At 36.5% G+C, this 17,397-nt stretch overlaps 1 protein-coding gene and 1 pseudogene across 3 annotated transcripts in view; both read left to right on the forward strand.

Annotated features, from left to right (window-relative positions):
- LOC125775789 (uncharacterized) overlaps positions 1 to 17,397 on the forward strand; it is a 162,221-nt gene that overhangs the window by 3,093 nt on the left and 141,731 nt on the right. The gene's annotated exons all lie outside the window — the stretch shown is intronic.
- LOC125775790 (adenosylhomocysteinase-like) lies at positions 4,981 to 7,106 on the forward strand (annotated as a pseudogene).

Consider the following 17,397-nt stretch of genomic DNA (forward strand, 5'->3'; position numbering starts at 1 on the left):
GTTTTTATTATGTCTTCCATTTATTGTCATGCTTGGCGATTTCGTTGCTGTTATATTTTTTGTACCTTTATGTGAATTCCTAAGGATGCTTAGCATTTCTATGCCACTTTAAGATAACACATTTTTATTTTTCACTCAACTTTTCACACAACCTGTGCGCAGTAGTCTGCTCTCGTGCTTTCACGTACAGCATCCGGTAAGACTTTCACTTTTGTTGAACTTGATTATTGTCGCAACCAAGGAAACCAGCGGTACAAACGGCAAGAGTGGCACTTAAGCGAACAATGAGCTCGGAAGTGGCACTCACGCATACGCAGGATATACTCAACGGTCCTTCTCACTTTTCTAGAGGCATAAAAAGAAAAGCACATGATAGCCACCATACCGGATGTGTGTAGGAAGGAAGCAGCGGAATAGCAATGAAATCATGCCTTGGGCATGCCTTGGCACGTTGCTGTTACCCCCCAACTGCTGCCGTGTAGTCTATTTTTAGGCGTTTATGATAGCTACGAAGCTACGCTGAACCGTTATACAAAGTTCAAACACTTAGTTACAAATAATAAGCATATGCAAGCAAATATTACCCAAAATAAAGGAAATGGGGTAAACAATTGCTGCACTGGTGCACGCGTATGAAAAGACAACATCCAAACAAGTCGCAACAACAAGAAATTTCGTTACGCATGCGAGTCTACAAGCGACCGAAAGAAAGCAGTTTGGCTTAATTTACAAACAAATAATATAAGATTATACTAAGAAAGGCAATGGCAACAATAACGGCAAAAGCCGAAAAAGAAAAATATACAAACAATAAAAAATATAATAAACTGAGCGGCGTTGCGTTAAAGTTGCAAACACCCGAGTTGACAGCATTTCAGTTGCCTTTGTCGCCGACCGCAGTCGATAAGCAAATAAAAGGAAGCCTACTTTCGGGCTATTTTACCATGTTAGATAAGCCTGCTGTCACAAGGGGGAACATAACATAACGATAGACGTTAGAATCCTCCATCTCCTGCCTCTTAGTTTTGGCTCCTCTTTATAGCATGAAAGTGGAGGGCTCACAAACTGTAGGAGGCGCATGAAAGAGGCGCTTACATGTTCCGAAAAAATATTGTGTATTCAAACCGCAATAAATAAAAATAAAATAAAAATATCTAAGATAAACCACACAGACTTGACTAAGACGCAGCGCACTGAAATAGCTAAACCAAGAATAAATAAAAGTTTAAGCACTTTTATTGCCCTGCAAGGATGCTCCAAACTGTCTGTCGATATTGAGAATATTACGGATTAACACAACAGATGAAAGTAATTGTGACATGTGATAAGACGTTGGCGAGACATGGATTCATGTAAGCTTAACGTGACAGTCAACTAATGAAACTTGACAGTTTTTTTCAATGCGAAATAATAAGTTTTGCTTAAATTGTGGCTTAAACCACTAAGTGTGCGTCCCTTCTTCTTTTTCTTTAATGGCGTAGACACTGCTTATGCGGTTCTTCCTTTCCGCGACAATTGGAGATTCCAAGTCCTTTTTCTCCTGGTCATTTCAACGGAGAGGTTCTCCTGGCGTACTGTGTCGAATATTCTCAGAGCTGGAACGTTGGATTTCGAGGCTGACGTTTTGGTTGGTGTTAATGATGGTTTCAAAATAGACGAAAGTATCTGTTCAGATTTCTGAACAGTTCTTAACGGCTACAATTGTAAATGAGATAAATCTCTATAGAAACGGATCTCATATGTCAAATATTTGTATGCATTATCGCTAACACATAAAAATACAGTCATAAATATAAATATGTACAAATACCCATTTCGGGTATTGTTTATGTTACATGTGCACATGCACATTTGTATTCAATTGCCTAAATGCATATCTTAAGTCAATATGTTATCATAAGTAAATATGTTTGTTTGTTAATTGTTGAGTGCATACGTATTGAATATAAATGCATACGTGCCTCATATAAATGTATGCAGTGTAAAGGATCGCAAGTGATCCTGAACTAATAGCAGATAAGAAATAGTTGTGTATGCCGTTGAGAACACTTATGTTTAAGATATGTGTACATACTGTCGGTATGTACAGTAGATTAGTATTAAGTAAGTTATGTGTATGTACTCTGCATGTGGTGCATACACGAATTAGGATAAGAAATTCTATAAATAAACGAGCTCTGGGCAACCAGAGCTGAGTACTATTTTACATTCCGAACCCAACGCGTTTATTTTAACATTTTGGTGACCCCGACGTGATTAATCACGCGAGTGAGTATTTATAAAAAAAAAAAAGAAAATTCTAAAAGTTTGTCTTTATAAAAAAAAATAAAAATAAAATTTTGTGAAAAGTGAAAAGTGGTGTTTGAAAAAGTGCATTTAAAAAAAAAAAAAAAATAATAATAATATATATATATATACATACATATATTATATTAATAATAAAAAAAAACGAAGTGAATTAAAAAAAAAAAAAATTTTTTTTCAAATTTACAGCTTTGTACGAGTATCAAGGTAAGAACATTTTTCATTTTTTTATATTCATATACAATTATTTTTTTTATTTTTGGTAAAATGGAGAACCAAATTAAATTAGCAGAAGAACTGCAAAAACTTCATTTTAAGTCCATGAGTATGGATATAAATGAAGATTTGTTAAATTTGGAAAAACTCCTAGATACTTTGGACAAAAAATGGGCAGAGTTTCAACGAAACCATTTAGAATTGTCCAAAGATCCCAAAAACAAAAAAGACAATTATTTTAAAACGGACGTAGAAGGGTCGGTAGGCACGCTTTATTTGACAGCGCACGCCAAGTTAAGCGAATTGATCGCTATTATTAGAGAAAATAGTGCTCCCAGGAAAGTGGAATGCCTTCCAAATCCTGGTTTAGTTCGCAGGCTTCAATTCTTATTAACAGAATTAGAAAAGAATATTGAAGACTGCGAATTAAACGAAATAGTCTCTCTAGACAGTATAGAGAGACTAATAGAAAAAACTCGTGATACTGTGCTTGAATTTATTAGCCAGCACGAAAATGATGAATTAACAAGTAAATTCTATGACTTAAGAAATAGATTTTACAAACTTAAATTAAAATCTATTAGCAAAAAAAATGCTACCAATTTCACGTTGCCTCAAGTTGACATTCCGATTTTTTCAGGAGATTACGCTCAGTGGCAAACTTTTAAAGAATTGTTCGAACAGCTAGTAGTCTCTCAAAATGTTTCAGATACGTATAAAATGTGTATTTTAAAAACAAAATTAAGAGGTTCGGCTGCAAGTTGTATTGCAAATCTGCCTTCAACCTCAACAAATTTTTCAGTTGCCTGGAACCTTCTTAATGAAAAATTTACCAATAAGAGGTTACTCGCCAATACTTATTTTAAACAAATTTTAGATGCACCAGTAGTGACTGAGACTGCTTTTAGTGTACGAAAATTTCAAGAAAAAATTTCTGAAAGTACACAAGCATTGGAAAGTCTCAGTTTGTCTGCTGATAATTTGTTGCAAGCTTTATTAAATTATACGCTTGTGCAAAAATTGGACAACAATTTAAGACTTAGGTATGAAAATTCCCTTAAAAACCCTAAGGAAATACCTACCTTAAATTCACTACAATCGTTTCTGATTCATGAAGGGAATGCACTAGAAGCAGCACAAGCTTCAAAAACATCACCAAAATTTCAAAATGCAGAATTTAAATGCATAATGGGATGTAATAACTCTCACAATATATTTTATTGTCATAAATTTAAAGCCCTTTCTACACAGGACAAATGGGATGCAGTAATTAAACACAAATTATGCACCAAATGTCTTAAAACAGGGCACAATATAAAAGAATGTAAAGGCGAAAGTTGCCTCACTTGTAAAGGAAACCATCATTTATGGCTTCATAAAGATAAAACTTCTAAAGCGAAAAGCACAATCATTAAAAATACGAAAAATGATAAATTAAAAAATGATTCTAAACATGTCCTGCTAACCACAGCAATTGTTGGTATAAAAGGTCGTGATGGAAGAATAATAAAGGCACGTGCTTTATTAGATAGTGGGTCTCAAGTTCACCTTATAACCAAAGAACTAAAAAATAAATTAAAACTTCCTTCCAAGAGAGAATCTATGACCATTGAAGGAGTTGGTCAAAACAAGACAAATACAAATGAAAGAGTTAATCTTCATTTAAAGTCATTAAAAGATCCCTTCGAAACAAATTTAGACACTATGGTTGTAGAAAAGATTGTGTCGAATGTGCCCACAGAACACATAAAAGTAAAAAAAATTCCAGAGAATATAAAACTGGCCGACCCTTCATTTGGTGTTCCGGGTAAAATTGATTTACTTTTAGGTGCGGACATATTCTTTGATTTCTTAAAAGAAGAGAAATTATCAATCGAAAATGTTAATTACAAACTGCAGAACAGTGTGTTTGGGTGGTTGATATACGGATCAACTAACATAAGCTCCAAATTAGCTCACTGTGGTGTTGTAACATATTTCGATGAAAAAATAGATAATCAACGAAAAAAGTATAGGAAAATAGAATCCATTGAAAGATGTGTTAATAAAACCAAAAAAGAAACGCAGAAATGCTTTCGTAATAATTCAAATTTTTATGCAGATAGTAAATTTGCTGCAGCTTTTCCATTCGAAAAGGAAAATATAAACTTAGGAGATTCTTCTTCACAAACAAAAGGAAGATTAATCTCTCGAGATATAAAATTTAAAAATAATAAACCACGAAAAAGAAATAAATGCCAGGTTTCTTTGGAAAATATTAAAAGTGGTACATTTGTGTTTTTTAAAGAACAAATTATTCCACCAATGCAGTGGAAAAAAGGACGAATTGAAAACGTCATTTTAACCCAAAATTGCAAATGTAGACGTAAGGATAAGCAATGGCACATCATAAAGAGCGATGCACATTGTTTACCCTTTTCCTACTGAAGAAAAAATATGCAAATAATCAATAAAAAGAGATGCGGTCGACTCGAGTTAAAAAAGAAGAAAAATAATAACCTTATTTTTATTTTGTTTGTTAAACTTACTTATAGTTGTACTATGTTTTAAATGTTTAGATATAATAAATATATTTAAAAAAATATTTCTGGAGTGCCTGTTGGGGGTACTTGGACAGCGTGGGATAGAATTATTCACATCGATGTAGTTCAATATTCGGTTGAAAGGCAGCAAATTTCAAGTTCACAGAAATATTTAAAATACTCAACAAGTGAACTCAATGATTTAGCAGCTGCACGACATCATCGCGTTCACGGGGAGGAGGATGGAGGAAGATTGGGTCATTGTCACCCTTCAAAGGATCATTTTACTACTCCTTGTTTGCCTTGATGAATGAAGAATACTTATGGTGCATTGAACAGACCTTACTGTTCTCAGATGGTCAGCTCTTGAACTTAATTGTGGTAATTTGACCAACTTAGTGCATGAAAAGTTCCCACGAATCGGACTTCAAGTGTTTGAGCGAGAAATTACAACCGGTGTACACAATTTATGTGAAATGGTGAAGGAGAGACATCTCGGTGTGCTAGCCATCAACGTCAACGACTCGGCGACCAAGAGAAAATTCTATAATCTGTATGGTTGTCGCGAGTAGCTAATTGATGGTATTAAACGGCCCACCGATGTGATGATTTCTGGCAAAGTGTGCTGTGTTGCTGGTTATGTGATATGGGCAAAAGATGCGCATAAGCTCTGAGTAGTTTCGGCGGAATCGTTATTATAACCGAAATCGATTCCATCATTGTTTTGCAAGCGGCTATGAAAAGCTATGAAGTAACCACTAAGGAGCAAGCATACAAAGAAGCTATCTTCTTCGTAACAACAACTGTTTGCAAGGACATTATTACTGGCGCACATTTTGAACACATGCCTGACGATGCGATCATTTGTAATATTGGTAATTTCGATTTTGAAATCGGCGTCGCATTTTTGAATGCAACGCCAAAGAGAAAATTATTATCAAACCTCAAGTTGATCGTTATACACTATCCAATGGTAATCATATTATTTTGTTGATCAAAGGACTGGTAAACTTGGGCTTCGTGCACGGTCATCCCAGCTTGAGATGTTCAACTCATTCAGAAATCAATTGGTGGCACAAATCGAATTGTGGATCAAGGCTGACAAATACAACGTAGAATTGCATATATTACCGAAAATAATCGATGAAGAGATCACCAGTTTACACTTGGAGAAATTGGGCATACGACCTGAAAAGTCCCGTGATTAAATTCGAAACACTTGGACTTAGAATGGCAGTCATAGTAACACTAGTCCTACAACGCATCTGTAATTCAGCAAGGCACTAAGGCACTCATTTCCGCTAGGACTATATATCTTACGAAATTAATTATTAATATTAGCAAATGAAAATTATATTAAACATTTTAAAAATATACAATAAAAATAGTTTATATTAGAAAAATTATAACGAGTTCGATCAGCCAATCTTGAAATTAAAAATGTAAATTAACATGCCCAAGATTTATAAATACTAGAATTATTTTGAAGTGTAAACACTTCAACGTGGGCAGTATGTTCAGATTTCTGAACAGTTCTTAACGGCTACAATTGTAAATGAGATAAATCTCTATAGAAACGGATCTCATATGTCAAATATTTGTATGCATTATCGCTAACACATAAAAATACAGTCATAAATATAAATATGTACAAATACCCATTTCGGGTATTGTTTATGTTACATGTGCACATGCACATTTGTATTCAATTGCCTAAATGCATATCTTAAGTCAATATGTTATCATAAGTAAATATGTTTGTTTGTTAATTGTTGAGTGCATACGTATTGAATATAAATGCATACGTGCCTCATATAAATGTATGCAGTGTAAAGGATCGCAAGTGATCCTGAACTAATAGCAGATAAGAAATAGTTGTGTATGCCGTTGAGAACACTTATGTTTAAGATATGTGTACATACTGTCGGTATGTACAGTAGATTAGTATTAAGTAAGTTATGTGTATGTACTCTGCATGTGGTGCATACACGAATTAGGATAAGAAATTCTATAAATAAACGAGCTCTGGGCAACCAGAGCTGAGTACTATTTTACATTCCGAACCCAACGCGTTTATTTTAACAGTATCTACGATTTCGAAGTTATGACTGTTAATATGTGACGTGGAAGCCAAGTCGCGAATGCGACGACTGTTTATTTGATGAAGAAGGTATTTTGTCTTTCCCTCGTTCAGACCCTTTTGGCTTCGCTCCTTTTTTGTCCAACCTGGAGAACAGTTCTTCGCCACCGTATTTGAATACCTTGGCCGGCAATCCTTCGGCCCCCGCCGCTTCATAGTCGTCCAATGGAACGTCTCGATTGGGGAATGGGGTTCACCATCTTCTGGTGTTATGCTTTTACTGCCATTCAGAAGGAGACATCAGCCACTCCTTGGAGATTATCATTAAATGTTCCTAAAAACTTTACTCAGCAAACCAGCTAGTTTCAGTCAGAGTAGAATACTCCAGTTTTTATTGCCCGCAGAATTATAGACCTCAACCTAATGTACTCAACCCTTACAATAGTTCACCTGGTAACTATAAACTGTTTTGAGAATCTATTTAACGGAGAGTGTTAGACTAAATCATAGTAGTTATACGTGTTCGTTTGAAAAAAAAGGACAATACGATTGATTGGACAGGGAATGTTTTTTTTCAGTTTTCAATTGAGTAGATTTTGTAGGTCCTTAAAGTGTAGTTTAAGCTGAGCAATGTTATAGTTAAATCCTGACTGGTCTAACATATCCAAATTGAGTGGTTAAAATCGGCACCCGACATGGTGGCATTACTAGACCTTAGACATGGCATTTGCTTTCCACGGTGTTAAATAACCGAAGAAATGCAGTTGGCGGACTTAGGTTGAGTTGGTTTACTCCAATGAATACTGCGCACCGCCAGAGACATCGTTTAGTGTACACCAAAGACGCTATAGAAGAATATGCGAATGAATCCATCCACCGTCGCGCTTAGCATCTGAGTTAGGCCCTTCCACTGTATGCAAGATTTTGCGGAAGGATCCATTAAATTTTGTGGGCGGAATCAAATTTTTGGTGCCGAGAAGTTCAGAATGTTGGAAAGGGCCTTCGGATTGTTTGTTGCGATACAAATTGTTCAAAGAGGGTCGAGACGAAACGAAACACGTCCAGGGTGGCCATCGACATCAATTAATGATAAACAATTTGAATTGAGGAATTGATGCTTGAGAATCGACGATTAACAGTCAGACTGGCACTGGCTTCGTTAGAATTTCGGAAGGAGCAATGAAAACTATTTTGATTGATCATTTGCTCATAATAAAAGTGAAAACACGATTGGTTATAAAATCACTAAATTTTTTCGGAAAACAGTGACCCGTTATCGTCTGTGAAAAAACGCTTACCGACTACCAGAATAACATGAAGCGAAGTTTTATTGGCGATGAGTCTTGCATCTATGCATCCGTTCCGGAAACAGACAATCAATCGGCCGAATATCGTGGCAAAGGTGAACCGAATCCAATATTGTAACGCAACCATCGTATTCGCCTGATCTAGCACGGTGTGACTTCTGGCTATTCAGCAAACTCAAATGACCGTTCCAGGAATATATTGGTGTGATGGCTGATTACTTTGAGGGGGACAACATAGATTTTGAAGAATAAATTATGAATTTTGAAATTATAAACAGAATCTTACCATCTCTTGCTCATAGTAGTATAATGGCAAGCACTTATCTTTATCATTAAGCTAAGTTCTTGGTCATAACAATAAATTGTATGCGATTTATTTCTTCTTGAATGCCCACATGTCTCAAAAACAACCTAATACGGACATAACCATATTGTATTTATCCAAAGGCGATGAAATTCGAGTAACTTCGCACTTCGCTGATAGTATTTTTCTGGTGCGACAAGTGTATAAAATGTCAAGAATAGCAAGTGTGAACTAAGCTCAGCAAGTATTTAATGAAGCGGAAAAAAGTGCGAATGTATGTATGTATATACCATGTGCGTACTTTAGTAAATACGATTTTGTATCGCTTGAAGGTTTCGTCTATTTACGCTTTACTATTTTCTTTTAATTGTTTGAATGCCTTGAAAAATGTTGAATGTTTTGGTGATGCTTGCAAAAAGCGTAAATCAATGCTGTTAATAACTGTAAAGGTCGCGACTGAAAATTAAGTTGTATGTATGTATAAGTGTAATTAAATAAAAGCAAAGTCAAATTAACCAAACAAACGCGACAATAATACTTAAGTCAAGGCATACGCCTGTATTCGTCGAGACATACATATGTACAACAACAGTGCTAAACAGTTATTTGCACAGGTGCAAAGTGCGTGCAGAAAAAACGCTAATTTATAATTTTTAAAAGCGAATTTAAGAAGAGCAAATAAGCAGCGAATGAAAATGTGTAGTTGAAGGTGTTCGCACTGCTGTTGTAGCATTGGCAGCACGTGCCACAAATCGCCACAAAAATGCCTTTCGCGCGGCCGGCACACACAGCGCATTGACATGCTAAGGCAGCTTTGAGGCTTTAAGTATTTAGTGCACTTGAGAGCGTTTAAATTGCAAAAAGCTAAGTCGCCGCCCATTCATGGTTTGTGTGTTGTCGCTTTTGACGTTTTTGAGGTGTTTGAGGCGTTCAAGTGCGCCTGCAATTGAAAGTGCAATGAAATGCATGACTCCACCAACATTTGTGTCACTTGTGGCGTGCGACGAATGGTGCTCGACAAGTGCATGTAGGTGCGTAGTCGCTTAACCCTAAATGCTAATTGCATATTCAGATGCATCCATAAATTACCATAGGTGTGCAACATTTGCACTTTACACTGTGGCCACTGCATCGGTATGGATTAACACGCTTTCCTACTCGACGCAAAAACGAATCATAATTGCACGATTGCCATGTCGGAAGCGGAAACTAAGGCATATGCAAAAAGCGAACTCACGCACAGGCGTCCTTATCTTGTGTACATACTTCCACCGTATCACATAGTGGAGGTGCAGCACAGGGGCACTTGTTCAAAATGCAAATGAATGACTTAAACTGGGTGAAAAGGTTGGAACTGAGCAGAGCTAAGTGTGAGTTGAGAGTGTTAATGCATAAAGTCGCTTTCTGCTTCTTCTTTTTTATAACATTTGAATTGAAAAGTCCCCGGCCCACTATTGTAAAACACGTTTTCTTTTTTGCCAAATTTCTTTTTGTTTTTATTCAACATAGTTCTCTTCTAGGGTGATGCACTGATTATAGCAACTCTCCAACTTTTCGAAACTGTGTTTGCAGTAAGATTTGTCCTTTGCTTCAAAATAGGTCTCAGCTTCGGCGACCTCCTCTTCGTTCGACGAAAATTTGTTCCGAGCGAGCATTCCTTTGAGATCTGAGGACAGGAAATATTCGCTGGGGCGATATCTAGAGAAAACGTGGATGCGGGAGCAATTCGAGGGTCACTTCTTGAATTTTTGCACTGACTTGCGACACGATGCATTGTCTTGGTAAAACAGCACTTTCAGTTTCTTCAAATGAGGTCGTTTTTCGGCGATCCAATAATGCTATATAATAGTCACTGTTGATGGTCCTTCCTTTTTAAAAGTAGTTATTAAGAATTGGTCCATGGGCATCTCAAAAGACAGCCGCCATAACCTTGTTATCCGACTGTTAAGTTTTTCCACGCTTTGGAGCGGGTTCCTCGCATACAGGCCACTCAAATCACCACGTCTAAGCTTAGCAGGGTTGGGCATTTTTGCACTACCACTAAATTGCACTACCACTAAATATTTAGTGATAGTGAAAAAAATGCACTATCACTAAACCTTTAGTGAAACATGAGCTTTAACTAAATACATTTGAATTTATATTTTATGGCCGATATTAATTATCAACTAGTTTGTTGATAAAAATGTTTCGTGGTATATAGGCGGTATAATTAAACGTTGTCATTAAGCTAATCCAACGAAATAAAACATGATTTCTTGGTGTCAAGTGCAGACTACTTGATTTGGCAGTATCAAAATTGCACTGCAGCTGAAAATCAATGTATACATACAAGGCGGAGCTGTAGCAACCGAAGTAACTTTGTACTTGAATGACGCTGATAGAAGCATTGATGCTTTGCACCGCTTTCCTATTATAAAAAAAAATTTGTTTAAATACAACACACCTCTTCCTTCCTCTGCGCCAGTGGAAAGACTTTTTTCTTTGCTGGAATTGTCAATCGATCGACAAGGCAAAATCTCACCGACCGTAATTTTGAAATGTTGGTATTAAAAAAAGCAAATAAAACATGAATTATGTTTTCCTAATTTTGGTGCGGCATAATTAGAAGTCTCTACTCAAATATATGGTTTATTTTGAATACATTGCCTCATACTGCTTCAGCTTATACATGTACATACATAATCTTATTTTTATTCTTCAAGAAACAGTGTTAAGTTACTGAAAAATGTTTATTATCACTAAGGGTTTTCACTATCACTTAAGGTTTTCACTATCACTAAATATTTAGTAGTAGTGCATTTTTTTTTACTATCACTAAATTTTCAGTGATAGTGAATTTTGCTGTTTAACTACCACTGAAGAAGTAGTGCTAGTGAAACCTTATTGCATTTATTTTTTAGTGCACTATGCCCAACCCTGAAGCTTAGCATACTAATCCTTGGTGGTTGATTTTTCTGGTTGATTTTTCTGGAAACTCGTTATTAAGACAAGTTTTTTCTTCAACGGTTTTTTCTCTTTTCAAAGATAACTATTTTATTCCTTTTATCCATTTTTTTCACAAAAACAAAAAGTTTCTTCAATCAAAATGATATAATTCACAAACTAATGATACGTCAACTGTCAAATTTAAACCATGTAGATTTTATTCTAGTAGTGCCAGGCCGAAAATCCTGTTAGAGGAAAAGTATCTCCTATTACAACGTTATTCAGTTGATTGAATTTTCCAAAAAAGTGGGGTTTCTTCGCCACTCAGTTAAAGAATTTCAGCTTCAGATCAATCAAACTCTTTTGTAGTATTACGAGCTTCAAAAATCAAACCGAAATAAGGGTTCTTTAAGGGGGTATTCTAGTCTAGAAATTTGAAAAAAATCGAAAATTTTTTTTTTTATATTTCGATAGTTTTGATATTCAAAAATATCTCCCTAAAAGGATTTTTCAAAACTCAAATTATTTTCAAAGTTATAGCCATTTTAGTGAGCGAATATCGTATAACGGTTGAGTGAATATCGTATAACGCAAAATTTTAATCGCGTTTTTCTCGAAACTACTAATTTCAACACTTCTGACATGATTTCTCAAGTTCTAATGAACCGATTAACTTGAAATTTGGTGTGGACCTTCTTTATATATCTCTCTATGGTTGGAACTAGGATTATTAAAAAATTTTGATTTTTGCTATTTTTAAAAAATTTTGATCTTTGCCAAAAAACGGGCAAAAAATTCAAACAGTCGCCATTTACTGAAAAAATTTTTTTTTTTTCAGACGATAGCGGCATTTGTACTGATTAAACATTTTTTTTTCTTTTTTTTTCCGATCACCCAAAGTGTTGGAATCGTGTCAGTAAGGGCGCACCCTTATTTTCAACCCCCGCCACGCCACCAAATTTTTTTTTTTATTTTTTTTTGTATTATTAAAATATCAATAAATATCTGATAAAAAATTGGATAGTAAAATGTTCTTAGTTTTTTTTTATTGGACTTTAAAAAATGTCGTTAAATAGCATTTCTAGACTAGAATACCCCCTTAATAGAAGTCATCTGATGGTTGAGCCATGATGATCGGAAAGTTTGCCAACACTTCAGCCGATTTTTTTGCGGCTTGAGTTGACTCGATAATACCGAATTTTAAAATTTCAACCAAAATGTAGTTATTAAAGTCTAAGAGATAACTCGCTTTGAGTATAAATGAAAATAGGTACTTGGTATTACATGTGGATTCTGCATGAGGCGGAGGTATGTGAGGTATGCCAGGATTGCGATTTCTCGAGGTAACTCTCTCCTACCAGCTTATTAGACAATTTTATAAGACAGTAAGTCATACTGCAATGTTCGCTTTTCAAATAAATATTTATAAGACACTAAGACTTTGACATACGGTTGTCGAAACAACCTCGATACAACCGAAGTGAACGGTTATATTTTTTTCTTGGATAAGTTTTTCTATTTTTATTATATACATAAGTAAATCATGAATTCATCTCACTGTAATCAGAATATAAAGAGCATAATGCCTGGACACGTACGCCTACAGCGCTTTACATAACCACAAAATCCAGCTCAGCTTCACCGCGTCACTGCACGCTTAGCAAATCCATCCAATGTCCTACATGTGCGGTAGCGAGCAGGTCGAGGAGACAATAAGACAACAAAAAAGCGCACACTTTGCCATGTGACACACTAGAAGGCTGTGAGTGTATGTGTGTGAGCAATTGAGTTCATATTCACAAATGTTTGTGGGTGTGTGTGTATGCAGAATTGGAGTGTGTAAATTTTATTATCATTCGAAATTGTGCTTCCTGAAGCTACAAGCTGTCAACTGCAAGCCTACCGTAAATGATGCTTGTTGTTGGAATGCGGAGGTGTGTGACAGACCATAATAACACCAAGCATGCCACTGCATAAGGCATAAACGTGCGCTTTGCTACCTATGGCCAACTGTGTACATACATACATATGTTATAGGTATATACTTGTATGTATATATACATTATAGACGCGTAAACATGTTTGCTTATGTAAATCGCGCTGAGCATGCAAAATGTATTATGTGGCCATGTTGTAAGCGCTGAAGTTGACCCAATTCACCGGAATAATTTGCATTCCACCCTCTGTGCAACAGCCGAAATATATAGAAATTCCACCGCTTTCGGCAACCGAAGGATTAGGTTGGCCGCACCCGGGGCGCAGCGGCTTTGTGCGGCCCTAACGCATTATCTAGCCTGCCTTATCATTTATTTGTTGCATTTATTTCGTACCACACTTTGGGTGGAATTAGGGCAAATTTCATTTTCATTCTCATTTACACTTCCAGCTTAGCGGTTATTTAAGTGAAGCTTTACTGGAAATGTTTTAATTTTCAATTTCTAACTTTCCGCTTTGGATGCTTCCCTGCCGCCTCGAGTGCAGGGCTGCTTTGCTGGCACCATTTGTGCGCATTCATTAAGTCTGTCAGTTAAATTGCATTTTCCTTTTTACGTTACGTTTTTCATTACGCCAAAACGTTGCCACAATATTTCCCGTTTCTACGTTTTCCGGCATATTGTTTCGCGATTGTGGCTGCGCCGCGCCTATCACCCGGTTCTCAAATGTTTGCTAGTTGCTCGGTTAGTGTTTTGAATAAAAAAACGAAATTCCCGCGAGTTTCATCCTTTTTCAGCCGCCTAAGCCAGTTAGTGCGCTGGGCCGTAATGCAACAAACGCTTTTGGTGACTTTTCTTGTGTGGAAAACGATGGCGGGCGAGTAGAGCCTACAATGTGAATGAATATTATATATTTATTTTGCTCTAGTTGGACTGTTTGCCGCGCATTTCCTCTGGCAACTAATTAAGTGAAAAAGTTTGCATATTACACAATCCCCGTTCCCCAGGGCCGTTTCCTTGAAACTGTCATCTTTTATAAAAATATTTACTCGCTGCGCCGCTAGAAAGTGAAAGGGCTTAAACTGCGTCTACTGTAAAATTTTCCTGGTTTTTTCTAACGGTAATCGCGCTTCATAAATCTGAATTACTTCCATGCGCCACACATATGTACATATGCCCATCCATTGGCGGCGCGCTAAAACAGTTCACATTTGCCGTTGCGTCAGCCACCGCAATGGATGCTGCGGCAGGAAGCACTAAAGCGTTTTGCCAGTTATGCAAGTCGTGCGAATTTACGCACACATGTGCAAGCACATATTTTACTTTTTAGATATAGGCTCCGACATTATAAATTACAAATGTATATAGATATGCCTGAGTATGTTTGTGCACCACAACGGGATTAGTGATTAGCGAAACTTATGGTTGGGTTTAGTTTTTGCGAAACTACTTACAGAAATAAGTTTATGCTTCTGAACCCTGCGTAGAAATAAGTTAGCTTGGAAATATTGACTAATGCGTTAAAGACCAGATTATAGATAGATAGATAGATATATGTATATTGAGGTTAGACCTATGATTTATTGTTCCTTCCTTGAAACAGCTTATGGTAGCTATCACTGTGCAATTACTTGCCTTAGATTTTAAAATTCGTTGCACACTGTCCCAATAAAAGTTTGCACTGAGTCCTCGAACCCACTTAAAGGTTGGTCGATCCTTCCAGCGTGCTTAGCAATTGCAGAAAGGCTCTAAGCTCACAGGCGAGTCAACCCTCAATCCTTAATATGGATTCTCGGCAATGAAAAAGCAGATGAGCTATCCAAGTTAGGAGTTTCTTTAGATGAATCCGAAGCGGAGTTAATACCATGTCCGCTGGAAACGAACAAAAGAGATTTTATACTCACTATGAACAAAGAGCTCAGTGCAGATGGAAAACAATAATGAACTGCAAGATATCGAAACAAATATGGCCCAAATACGACAAGACTAGAACTAATACTTAGTGCATAAGTCCGAAGTTACTATTTTCTTGCTTACAGCAACTAAAACGGGGCACTGGCCGTTTGGAGAACACGCGCTAAAAATAAAATAAACATAAAAATGGGTCTGCCCTTTAACAATATTTGCCGTAGCTGCACGCTAGAAGGGAATAAGGGAACAATCCTCCACTTTCTTTGTGAATGTCCAGTTCTAGCACAAACTAGACACAGAATATTTGGAATGAATCAGGCACCAAACCTTGAATGGCTGTCCAAAAAAACCATAGCGAACACAAGTAGTTTCATCGAAAGCAAAAAGCAAGTTTATAGAAATCCGACGATAATGCGTTAAGCGCTAATTGACACCAAAGTGGCATCACTTCTATCTTTTCGACCACTTTTTGCAGCAAAAGATGCCGTGTGGGACCAATAACACGTCGAATGTTCTCTTCCAAAGTGTCAATCAGCTCGCGGTGATTTGCGTAGATAAGCGGTTTCATGTAACCCCACAAAAAACAGTTCAGCGCTGTTAAATCACATGATCTAATAGGTAAGGGACAGGCCCTCAACGCGAGATAATGCGCTCAGCAAATGTTTCCTTCAAAATATTTAGTGTTTCGTTGGTCGCAAGCGTCATCTATTGGAACCAAAGGCCGTTCGCATCAACATTTTTCAATTCAGGCACGAAAAAGGCATTATTCATAGCTCGATAGCGTTCTTCATTGACTTTGGCCGGCTTCATTTTTGAATAAATATTTATCAAGTATTTCCTCTGCCCATATCCCCTATGTTACATATGTATATAATATAATAATGTATCATATAATGAGCTCAAAGACTTGAAGTGTCTTTAGTTTTATTCACCAATCACTTAAAGCCTCATTAAGTGCCCTTGTCATACTTGTATTTCGCTGTTGAATTGGAATGGTGGAATGTAATGGCAGGCCTTCTTCAGATGGCGGTTCCGTAAGTTATGGCTTCAACGTTATGCACCTACTTACACCTCTAGGTGTGCATAAGCTATATTGTCACAGCATTCATGTGACATGTCAATTACGCATAAAAAGGAAAAGCAGAACTTCAAATGTGTTCTATGTGATTTATGAGTTGAAGACTGATACTTTGTATCTTTGTGCATTACTTTGTTGCTGAGTGTCGACTTCCGAATTACGTATCACACGTGCGTAACGCGAGCGGCAAATAGAGAAGTTGGTTGATGTTCACGGCTTTGAATTGAATTATTTTCGTCGTCAAAAAGCCAAAAACTTCTTTCTTTGGGCATTTTATTCTGGATAAGAGTATTCAGCAGCAGCCGCCTTACTTGTCGGCACCTCATTATTATCTCTCTCTCTTGGTGATAGCTTCATTTGTATGCGCGATTGCATGCTTTGGGGGACAAGGCTTGCATCTTGAAGAAAGCATAGAAACTATGTACTTGTATATTTACATATATGTATGTATATAGAATTACATCCATTCCATATACATATATGTATGTATTTATATGGGTAGGAGCAACACGTTTACCTCTCCCAATGTACAATATATGAGTTACTTGACGTTTGCACGAAGATTTGATTAATGAAGCGTGACTTCACGGTTGTAGCGGCTCACAACTAGATAAAATAAGAAAAGAAAAATATTTTTTAATACTATATATCGTCACCTGAAATGCAAAATAACGTATCATCAAAAAAATCTAAATTGAGTGTCTTATTGATTACGCTTCACTACTTCAAATTACATACATAATATTACATATGTTCAACATTTTCTGGTTCTGTGGTCATATATAAACCAGTCTTAACCAATATTAATATTTT

The sequence above is a fragment of the Bactrocera dorsalis genome, chromosome 1, assembly GCF_023373825.1.
Source record: "Bactrocera dorsalis isolate Fly_Bdor chromosome 1, ASM2337382v1, whole genome shotgun sequence".
NCBI lineage: Eukaryota > Metazoa > Arthropoda > Insecta > Diptera > Tephritidae > Bactrocera > Bactrocera dorsalis.